Source organism: Acomys minous (genome assembly GCF_964271855.1).
Source record: "Acomys minous genome assembly, chromosome: 14".
NCBI classification, from domain to species: domain Eukaryota; kingdom Metazoa; phylum Chordata; class Mammalia; order Rodentia; family Muridae; genus Acomys; species Acomys minous.
The window spans coordinates 85,926,699-85,938,511 of NC_140496.1; positions in this window are offsets into that span (position 1 = coordinate 85,926,699).

Genomic DNA, 11,813 nt, shown 5'->3' on the forward strand with positions numbered 1-11,813 from the left:
GTAATCACCAAAGACAGTTATGGAAACCCAGCTGGGAGCTGTAGCCCACTCTTGAACCTTTTATTTCATAGAGAGAAATGCATTAAAATTTAGTTTTCTTCTACATAGGAAGAAATACATGAAAAGCTTTTTCCCCTTTAAGACTTTTCACATAAAGATCATATAACAAATAAAAAGTATATAATGACAATAATTATATATTGATTTTAGGGATTTTATCTAGACTTTAACTATAATATGTGAATTTACTTCAGACTTAAGTATAAGTTTAATGAACTTATAACCTTCTTAAAGTTATGACTAAGTTATAAGTTAGAAATGAATAAATTGGTCTATCTACAATGAACTGAGAATTGTGTAGCTCAAAATTTTTAGAGACTTGAGCTGAGCATGTGGAAGAATTCAGGCTTAGAAAATGCAGGAGTGGGGGCTGGAGAGATGGCTCAGGGGTTAAGAGCACTGACTGCTCCTCCAGAGTTCCTGAGTTCAAGTCATGGTTGCTCAGAACCATCAGTGATCTGATGCCCTCTTCTGGCCTGCAGGTGTAATGCAGGCAGAGCACTGTACACATAATAAATAAATCTGAAGAAGAAGAAGAAGAAGAAGAAGAAGAAGAAGAAGAAGAAGAAGAAGAAGAAGAAGAAGAAGAAGAAGAAGAAGAAGAAGAAGAAGAAGAAGAAAAAGGAGAAGGAGAAGGAGAAGGAGAAGGAGAAAAAGAAAGAAAAAAACGTAGGACCCTGGGTTTAATATCCAAGAGCACCCCCATCAGAAAAAAATCAGAGTTTCATCAATAACTAACAATAGTGCTCATGTATGCTTAGGGAGGCAGCAGCACAGGGAACGGATGAAAACTCCTTTATGAAAATAACATATTCGATACATGAGGGAAATGGGGTGAAGTTTATTCCTCCTTCAGTTAAAATTCCCAATCCATTTGAGTATGAAATGTCCCCCACAAGGCCCTTGTGTTTGGACGCTTGTTTTCTGTGCTGGTAGCACTGTCTTGAGGACTTCTGGGAACTGTAGGAGATGGGATCTAGGCCACCAGGTTACCTCCTGAGGATAGCTTGTCTGTGGCTCCTTCCTGCTGCCCTCACCCTGTTTTCTATAGCCAAGAAGGAAAATAAGCTTCCTCCACCACACGGCCTCTGCTCAAAAGCAGGGAACCCAAACAGCCATGGACCAAACCCCTGAAACAGTGAGCTCAAAGAAAGGCTTTCTTCCAAAGTTGCTATATAGTATACTATTTTGGTTACAGTGATTTTTTTTCCAGAAACACTAATACAATATTCTCTTAACTATGAAACTGAAAACACCCCATAATTGGTCTATTTAGGCTCAGCATTATCTCCATTCCTCCTATGTTAACTCTAAATCTTACACCAGAAACATCATAGTCTGATTTTGAATTGTAAAAGAATATACTTGCCTAATCAGTCAAGTTTATTTCAATTTGCTACAGAATTCTGGGGGAATGTTTTGAAAACATAGTATACAGTGTGTGTGTGTTTGTGTATGTGTACATGCCTGTGAATGTGCACCTGTGTGTGTGTGTGTGTATGTAGAGCCCAACACTCAACCTTGCGTGTCATTCTCCCGAACACCATCCACTCTGATCCTTTAGACAGTGTCTCTCATTGGTTGGAACTTGCCAGTCTGGTTAGGTGGGCACCAGTGAACCTCAGGGATTCGCCTGCCTCCCCTTCCCCTCTGCTGAGTTCATATGCACACACGACGTGCCTGGCACTTTTACATAGGTTCTAGGATCAGACTCTGCCTCTCCACCCCACCTCTACCCCCACCCCCACCACCCCCTGCCTACATCGCAAGTGGACTGATTAAGCCAGTTCCCTAGTCCAAAAGCACATATTTTGTGCACATTTCACCAATAGAGGGCAGACCATGAATGCCTTGAAGAGCTGGGCATTCTTCAGAGCCTTTGAGCCCAAGTTTCTAAGCACACATATAATGAACAATTAGTGTAAGGGCTAGGACACCTTCAAGTCCTTCTGCTAAAGTTAGTGACCTTGAGTCTAATTCATTCATTTGAAATGTATTTCCTCTACATATATATCTTAACTTATAAATGATGTCCTCTATTTTTAAAGAAATATTTTTAATGTGTTTACACCCAGGTACAAATAAAACAAGGTTAGAATACGATGTAATATGTACATAATTCAAGGAAAGAAATGATAAAATCTAGAAATCTGAGCAGTAAATAAGATGAAGATTTATTTACATTTCAATTTAAAGATTTGGTTTTGTTTTTGTTTCTTTGTTTTTTCAAGACAGAGTTTCTCTGTGTAGCCTTGGCTGTCCTGGCCTTGCTTTGTAGACCAAGCTGGCCTTGAACTCATAGAGATCCACCTGCCTCTGCCTCCCTGAGTAGTCGAATTACAGGCATGCACCACTGCACTAGGCTCAAATTAAAGATTTTAAAATGAATAAACTGAATTAAATATTTGTCTTAGACAAGCTAGCAGGAAGAACTTGCCGGAGGGTTAGTGGAGCCTTTATGTTTCAAAATTAAATTAACAATGTATGTGTTCTAAAAGAACAATGTCAACAAAATCACTATTATCAAATTGATGGCAAGATCTAAAAGTTCACCTAATATAAATTATTTCATTGCATTCAAAAAGTGAGATTTGTTTCATGTTTTTATCTATTTTCTCCACTTATTTGCCAGCCTCTACTCTTTATGTTAATAGAAAACTTGAGCAGGGAGCACACATAGCTCATCAGAGTAAGACAGATGACGCGCAGCTGCTGCCATCAAGGTACCTGCGATCTGCGTAGACAGAAAATCAACCCAAGGTACTAAGTCTGAATCAGTGACACAAAGAGAGTGTTATTGGGAGATCCAAGGAGGAATATTAAGTGGCTCTCAAACTGAAGAAATCATGTAATCCTTGTGGATTTCGGTCCTGACAAGTGCCTCTTTTCTGACTAGCGTTTAACAAACACAATGGTGTGCTTTCAAATGAATTTGTCCATGTAAATCGTTGTTTTATATTTAAATCTTCTGTGCAACAGTAAAGGGAGAAAGATGCACTAATGATGGGAGGTCAGAGCAGGTTGCCTGTCTGGGAGTTAATGGATAGAGGGCTCCCCCGGAGCCTAAGGTCAAGGTCTGGGCCATGGTGACCCTCGAGCTTACAGGGATTCTGTGGGGGTTGGTTCCTGGTATCTGAGAGTCATCCTGGAATGTTCTGATGCCCACGAGGGGTATTTCTAGACTCTACAGAAGATCTCACACTTTCTCCTTCACTTTCTTTTCTGTTGCTGAAACCAAAAATGACCAAGGCGAGTTATAGAGGGATGAGTTTATGAGCTTATTTGGGTTTATAGGTTCAAAGAGATAAGAGTCCATCACTATCAAGGCAGAGAAGCATAGCAGTGGACAGGCATGGCTGCTGCAACAGGAAGCTCACATCTTATACAGGAAGCAGGAAGCAGAGAGAGTGAACCAGGAATGGTGCATGGATTTGAAACCTCAAAGCCCACCCCAAGTGGCGTACTTCCTCCAGCAAGGCCACATCTCCTAAACCTACCCAAACAGGGCCACCAGCTGGGGACCAAGTTCTCTAATGGCTGAGACTATGGGTGATATTTCCCACTCAAACCATCAGAATTAGAGAGAAGGCCACCACCAGAGGTGGTGCTACAGAACTGTTAGGCAAAATGAAATGTTTTCCCATAGAGTATCTATCCTCTAGTATTTGGCTAAAATACCAGAAAAGAGATTTAGACAGTATTTTGGACAAATGCTACTATCTCTGTAAACAGAATCCCATAGCCTCTGCATTATAAGTAAAGGGATGAAAATCAAGCTCTAGGTAAACCCAGAGGAGACATACATTTAAGAAAGAAAATTTATTAGACTGGGGAAGGGGAGAATGTGTGTGTATGTGTTCAAGGCCAGGACGGACCATATAGGATGTTCCAAGTCAGCTGGGATACATAATGAGACCCTGTCTTAAAAAAGAAAAAGAAATACTTCAAAACCAAAAGGAAAAAGATAACGTCCAGCATGACTACCACACTCAAATATAGACTTCTCCAGGAAGTCTGTCATATCCTCAGACCTGCGAATAGTCATGTCCTGTGTGTTTGCAGACTCACTGGGTAGTGTGGGGGGGAAAAAAGGAAAGGAAAAATAAAATGCAGTAAGAAAAAGAAGATTGCTGTCTTAGTTAGGGTTTCTATTGCTGTGGCGAAACACTATGGTGAATAGTAACTTGGTCAGGAAAGGGCTTATTTGGCTTACGTATTCTTAATCACTGTTAACTGCTGGAAGCCAAGGCAGGAACCCAACCTAAGCAGGAACCTGGAGGCAGGGACTGATGGAGAAGCCAGGGAAGGGTACTGCTTCCTGGCTGGTTCCTTGTGGCTTGCTCCGCCTACTTTCTTGTAGAAATTAGGACAAGCAGCTCAGAGGTATCCCCACCCACAATGGGCTGGGCCCTTCACCATCACTCACAAATTAAGAAAACACCTTTCAGGCTTATCTGCCTACTGCCTGACCTTATGGAAGCATTTTCTCCATTGCAGTTCCCTCCTCAGATTGCATGCACCAACAGGACATAAAACTAGCCAGTCACTCACAGCAGTCAGGCAGATGTAACAGGGCCCCAGGCCTTAGTGGGCCCCAGACCACAGCATAACTTACTCCATGATTGAAATACCATTCAGGTCACAAAAGGCAGCAAGTAGACAGTATCACCTGCCAAACTGATCCAATTCCATCATTCTGGAAAAGGCTCTGTAAACCAAACCTTGCTTCTTAGCTTCCAGTTGCTTTTTACTACCACTTCTGGTTCACTGTTAACTGAAGTGTGTCAATCCATGAGGTGTGTGTGTGTGTGTGTGTGTGTGTGTGTGTGTGTGTGTGAGTGTGTGTGTTGAAAATCTCAGCCTGAAATGGGCTCAGAGATACACTGGGAACCCAGTGTAACACCCCATATAATTCTCTGGCCAAGCCAGCTGATAGATACTTGCCATTGGCTTAACCCCATGTGTAAGCAGTCTTCTCTGGCAGATACCTCACAGCAACAGAAGGACATGAAATTTAGAGCAAAGCTGACCCAGGATTTTGTCCAGTTTCTGCCTCGGAGCAGCCTTTTGGTCTGGGTCAAATCTCACAACCTTCTGAACCTCCAGTTGGCTCCTTCTCGGAGAATGGAGCTAAGCCTAGCTACCTGCCTTCCAAGAATCCTGAAACCATGTCAGGGTCCCCAGCATACACCAACCACATTACCAAAGTGGGCAATGACTGGCAACTGTGACTGCTTCTATACCGATCACTAAATTTTATACGCTACATTTTCAAAAGGTTTGTTTGCTAAGAATCTGTTGTATGGCAGACCCAGGACAAGTACTACAGCTAGAATGGAAAAACGTCAGGCCTGTGGAACTTCAATTATAGGAAGAAATGGCTCTAAACAACTAATGGTGGAGGGGTGGCTGGGCTGGAACATTCTACCGTTGTAATTTATCATCCACACCAGTCATGAAAAGTGCTACAAGGGACAGTGTGGGATGCTATGAAAATACTAAATAAAGAGACTGGATACTTTTTCCTTTTTTACTTATTAAAAGGGGCAAGGGGCACCACAGTGTTGCAAAGCCAGCCACTATGAGCAAGCTTCATCCAAGCTCACACCTGAGGCTGTGGAGTTAAGTGAGATCAGAGACTGAGGTACCAAGAGCACTTCAAAGCTGAGAACCCAGCTGTGGGCTGGTGTGGCTGAATCGAAGCAAACAACTGGAAGAGAGAAAGCGGGGAGGCTGGAGGGTATAAGGTTCACAGGCCTCATGCACCACCATGGATCTTATTACTAAGGAAAATGAGAAAGCGTTAAGAAGTATAGTCTCGGGGCTAGCAAGGTGCCTGGGGAGTGGGGGGAGAAGGTGGCCTGCCACCAAGCCCGAGGATCAGAATTCAGTGCAAGAGTCTACACAGTAGAAGGAGACACACACGACGCCAGCAGGTTGTCCTATGACCTCCATCCTTACATGTACACACACACACACTAAATGAGCAAATATTTAAAATTTTGAAGTACCGTATTACATAAAGCACGAAAGCCAAAAGAGAGACTATTTATGGGAAGGCAAGGAGAGAAACATAGGAAGATAGGGGAGGGTAACAAGGAAACAGATTAATAAGAACAAAACACATTGGAATATATTATGAGAGGTCCACAATGGACCAATAATTTTTATGCCAACTAAAAAAAAAAAAAAAAACAATAAAAACCTAGGGCAGATTCTGACAGAAATTTTGTTTGGATTTCTAAATCTTGGCGGACTGGGAACACAGTGCCGCAGTTGTTGGATAGATGCACGTAATATTCTAGTCTTATAATGGCATGCTTCTCTCCCTTATGTTGTAATCAGAACATTGAGGGCAATGAGAGCAGGAGGAGGGAAAAGATAAGGAAGGGGGAGGGGAAGAGGAGGAAGGGGAGGAGAAAGGAGGGAGGAAGAGGGGGAAGAACGGGAGGAGGAAGGGGAGGAGGAAAGTGGTGTGACCTGTGGCCTTGGAAATCTTACACGTTCTACAATGAGGAGGGAAGTCTGTCTGTCCACAAGTTTATCTACCCAGGGACCCTCCTCTCTGCTCATCCACAGAGAGGCAGCATGGTACCGTGGTTTTAAGAAACCAGAGGCCATGCCAGGTGGCACAAGCCTTTAATCCCAGCACTCCAGGAGCCAGAGGCAGGTGGATCCTTGTGAGTTGGAGGCCAGGCTGGTCAAGGACAGCCAGGGCCACACAGAGAGACCCTATCTAGAAAAAAAGGAAGAAAGGAAGGAACGAATGAATGAACAAACAAACACACAAACAAACCAGAGGCCGGCTCCCAGTGTTCACTTTCTAGCTCTCTGTGCATTGACTGTAAATTGTACTTAATCCTACGTCTCCAAGCACTGGAGTTTTCTCATCTGAAAAAGACACGAACAAGCAGTGTACTTGTTTGTGGCCCAACATAGCAAAGTGCTATGGGCTGAGTGACTTAAATTATAAAATCTCAGTTTCTTACCACTGTGACATCTTGAAATCTGGGATCATCAAAGTAGGATCCCATTGATGTTTCTCTACTCTTGCCTGAAGGTGGCCAACCTTCCCATGTCAAGTGTTCTATATTTGTAAGAACCTCAAATGGATGAAATCAGTACTCTTCCTGTTGACCCCATTTGACCCCTTTAAAAGCTTTGACTCCAAACACAGCCAGCCTTGAATCACTGTGGTTCAGAGTAAAACATTTCAACTTGGCAGCACTGTCCAATTAATAAGCACTCAATAAAAACCATAGGTTGAAGTGCTGTATTTTTCCAAGCTAGTAATATATTACTCAATTCTCTGTCATAGAGCAGACAGCAACAATGAACCAAAACTTCCAGACAGCGTCAAGACTAGGCAGGCACCCAGCCCACACTCCACAGAGCACTGCGTGGCTAGGTATTATGGACAAAGGGTACTACACCCATGTTTGACTGACAGTATTTCAACTTAAGGTTGGCACATAAGCCCATCATAAGTCAAAAGGTATCTGTACTGTCACATTCTGGCTTATTGAGGGTCAGGATTGCAACACAGAATGGAGGAGGGGCACACTGAAGCACGCAACAAATTGTATGATCCAACAGAGTTAGTGCCACAATAGAAAGGCTTGACATAGGTGATTGACAGACATACCATGAGTGTTTAATAAACAGCCAATGTTAGCCACTCAGTCATACGAGGCAGCTGTTTTCTGTGGTCTGATGATGGTTGTAGCACAGAGGTTCGGTATACAATAAAGCTGTTAGGCCTCTGCCTCCTAGAGGCTTACTTCTAAAGGGCACAGATGAAACAACTAAATTAAATCAAGGCAGCAGAAAATGCTAGGGAGACCAAAAGAGTAACATGGCAGAACAGAAGTGGAAACACTTAGGTTTTCACCTTAACAGGCTACAAGTACTCAACTATGCCACTTTGTGCAGTAAGAGCAGGCAGAGACACCACACAAGCCATTAAGCATGGTTAGCTCCCGATAAAACATTTGAATTTTGTGCAATTTTATTTCTTTGACCATCTAAGAACGGAAAACTCATTCTGAGATCATAGGCCATATAAAACTAGGTCTTAGTTTATGAGCCTTTGCTGTAAAAAGCTTAAGCTGTCATGGATGAAAACTTTTCCCTCTGCCCATTGAGAGTTAGTACTTGTGGACTGTGAATTAAACTGATGAAAGAATTTTTAACAAGAAAGCAGATACAGTTTTTTCATATATATATGAAAGGAAAACGGAAAAAGGAAAAGAGAATGGAAAATAACCATGAGGAAAATGGTAAGCAGTCCTTACAGTAGACGGTATATAGAATGGCGTGTGACAATGCCTCCATTTGTGATCTCTGACTTCTCAGTGGCTGGGACAAGAGTCAATCTTCTCTGCTTCTGAAGTGCCTGGAGAGGTGTGTAGTGACAGAGCTCCTTTTGGAGGCCCTAATGTTAGACAATGCAGGAAGTCCTGGCCTCTGTTGGTTCTCAGATGTCTTCAGCTCACAGAAAACCTTTGCTATAGGGCTAACTTCATACCCCTCCAGTACAAGAAATAAACTGATGCCATCTTCCAGATCCCAAACTCATCTGGAGCAGCATCTCAACGTGTAGGTACCGGTAGCCTGTCGGTTGAGTTTGAGTGGCTTCCAGGCAGGCTACTGGCTCCATCAGGAACCATGGTACACTTGAGGTATTTAAAATATAACCCTCCCCCAGGGACCCTCACACCACACCACCTACGCACAAACTGGAAGGCTCCTGCAGTTTAAAGAAAGAGAAGAGTGTAGTGTTTTGAATCTAGACTGCGCCTACCATAGAATACAGTTTCGAACACTTGTTCCCCAGATGATGGTGTTACTTTGAAGGTTGTGAAGCCATTAGGAAGTACGGGGTAGCTGGCAGGAATGGTTCACTAGGGCCTGGCCTTTGGAAGCTGTATCTTAACGGCCTGGTTCTGCTGCCCTGGATATGAGGATCCTCTCCCACACAGTCCATCTGCGGCAAACACTGTCAGGCCTTCCCCACCATGAGAAACTGAAATTCTGAACTAGAATAAAATTCCCCCCCCCCATTGCTTCTGTCAAGTCACCAAAGGGGAGAAAAACTAGCTAGCACTGAGAAAAGTTGGTATATATGCTACTGATGGTTGCATGGCTCCCGGGGGTGGGACGCACAGCTTTGATCTGTCAAGCTCTTCCGGATCAGGAATACGTATGCAGTATACTCTCAAGGTGACCTCTATGTGCATACCAGGTAGAGCCTAGACATGCGACCCACATACTGCAATGTGTTAGGCAGAGCAATAAAGACCCTCTGGATAAGTGTCGTGTCAGGAAAGTACCACACCCAGCATTTGTTGAAGATGATGGACAGTTTTCAAAAAGACACATCCTTGTGCAAGTGAGAGAAGTTAGGGCCGGGCAGGTAAAAAGAAATGGGCAAGGAAATACTGGATGCCCACATTCCACTGTGAGGCTGCTGCCACAGAGAGTCTGCCATCCCACACACACGGCTTACCTATCTTTGCATATTTCTACCAAGAAGAAAATGTAAACCTGCCATTCAGATTACTGAATGGAATTTTGATTGTCTCTGGCTTGTGTGGACTATCCCTCCTTTCAGTCAGGGACCCATACAAGTTGATTTAGCTGAGCCTAGACTATTGAGAAATCTGTGAGCTTCAGGTCAGGGCTCACTTGGATGGAAGGAGAGTCAATCAACACAGCCAGGACCCAAATAAAATGCACACCAGCCTCTAGGGGGAAAAGCACCAGCACATACATTCCTGACCAATACAGTGGAAAATATGTAGCAAAGATAAATCTCTTAGGCTGCGTGTGGTAGTGCACACCTTTAATCCCAGCACTCAGGAGGCAGAGGCAGGAGGATCGCTGTGAGTTCAAGGCCAACTTGGTCTACAAAGGGAGTCCACGACAGCCAAGGCTACACAGAAAAACCCTGTCTCAAAAAAAAAAAAATCTCTTCTTGGTAAGGTTTTGTCTGCTGCCCTTCACCCACCTTGATTTTGGTGCCATCCTGTTATCATTCTTGATTTAAAGACTGGCCTTTGTACTTAGTTAGTATTATATATTCCACATTGTGAAATAAGTTAAACAATGGAGAAATGGTCTTAAAATAACAGTGACTTCCCTTCATAACAGATGATGAGTTCAAGTGTCAAGAAATGGCCAATATACAAGCAACAATTCATAATAACTTTTTTTTTTACAAATATTGAAATGTGTGTCCATTTCATTCAGTCAAGTAATAGAGCTTTATCAAAGCCTATCATTTTGCCAGGATTGTGCTAGTGGGTGCATTGGTAAGCAACACCAATCAAGAGGGAAGAGACTGGGAAAGAGGAGAGGGCTTACCTTGGTTTCCTGTTTTCATTAGCCGAGAGCTGACTTTGGTAATCAAGAGCGCCCTCTCTGAGGCTGTCAATGACATTTGAACTGAAATCTGAAGCAAACGCAAAGACAAAGGGTAAGCAAATCCGGCGTGCAAAGGGCCAAGAAGAGCCAGAGAGGCAAACTGGCAGTCACTGGAAGTTTAGGAAAGAGGACATCACTATGCTGATGCATAGGAAGAAGGGGAAGAATGGACAGAGATGCAGACAGCTTTCGGAGGGTGCCAGCCGACAGAGTGTTTGAAATGGAGTTCACAGGGCTTGAAAATAATTTTATACAAAAGTGGGAGTGAGGGAAAGATGGAATTAACTAGGGCTCCTATACTTTCTTAGTCTATTTCCTTTAGGGCACTTATCATAATTGAAACAATTTAGGCTATTAAGTTGTTAAATTATTTACTGCTCTGTCCACCGACACTAGTGCTGATTCATAGAAAAGCAATTCCAGCTTATATTTATAATTTAGATATGCTAACAGCCATATTAAAAGGGAAACAAAAAATCGGTGAGCTTAAATGTGAATTGTATGCTGGCCAGCAAGTCTCAGCTCAGACCGACCACACCTGCGGTTCATGCCTGTGTGCTGAACAGAGCAGAGGCAGGTGGATCGCTGGGAGTGAGAGCGCCTCTGGGGCCGAGGGAAGCTGCTAAGGGTAATGAACCGTGGAGGGTTGGGCTATTCCACCATTGGTTCACTGTGCTACCTCTAGGTCATCATTCCTGGAAGAGGGTGAGCACTTGCTATGTAGTAAATGAGCCAATAAATGCCTAGTAAGGGAAGACTTTCTGAAACAATGGTTTGGGAGGGGATCACAAACAACTCTGAGAGGTGTGGCTCAAAGCTCTTCATTTTAAACTAGCTAAGACTGAGGTCTCTAGGAGATGTCTAAGTGAAATGTCACAAACAGAAGCAGGTGATCCTGGGGCTGAGAATTTTTGGTAAGGGAAGGCAGGCAAAGGGATATAAACTTGGCACATTGCTGACATCAAAACCCAAGAGAATCATCAGATCACTGAGAAAGAATGCAAAGTAACACAAAAGGAAAGAGCTTGGGAGTCTCTTTCTAAGACGCCAAGTCATGACAGCATTTAAGATTTATATCCATTTTTTGTTTGTTTGTTTTTGTTTTTCGAGACAGGGTTTCTCTGTGTAGCCTTGGCTGTCCTGGACTTGCTTTGTAGACCAGGCTGGCCTTGAACTCACAGCGATCCGCCTGCCTCTGCCTCCCGAGTGCTGGCATTAAAGGAGTGCACCACCACACCTGGCTAGAAACCATTTTTAAACCAAGAAATATGATCCCCAAGTAGGAAGAAGCCCGGTTAGCTTGTGGATGAACTGGATCTAGAACCCAA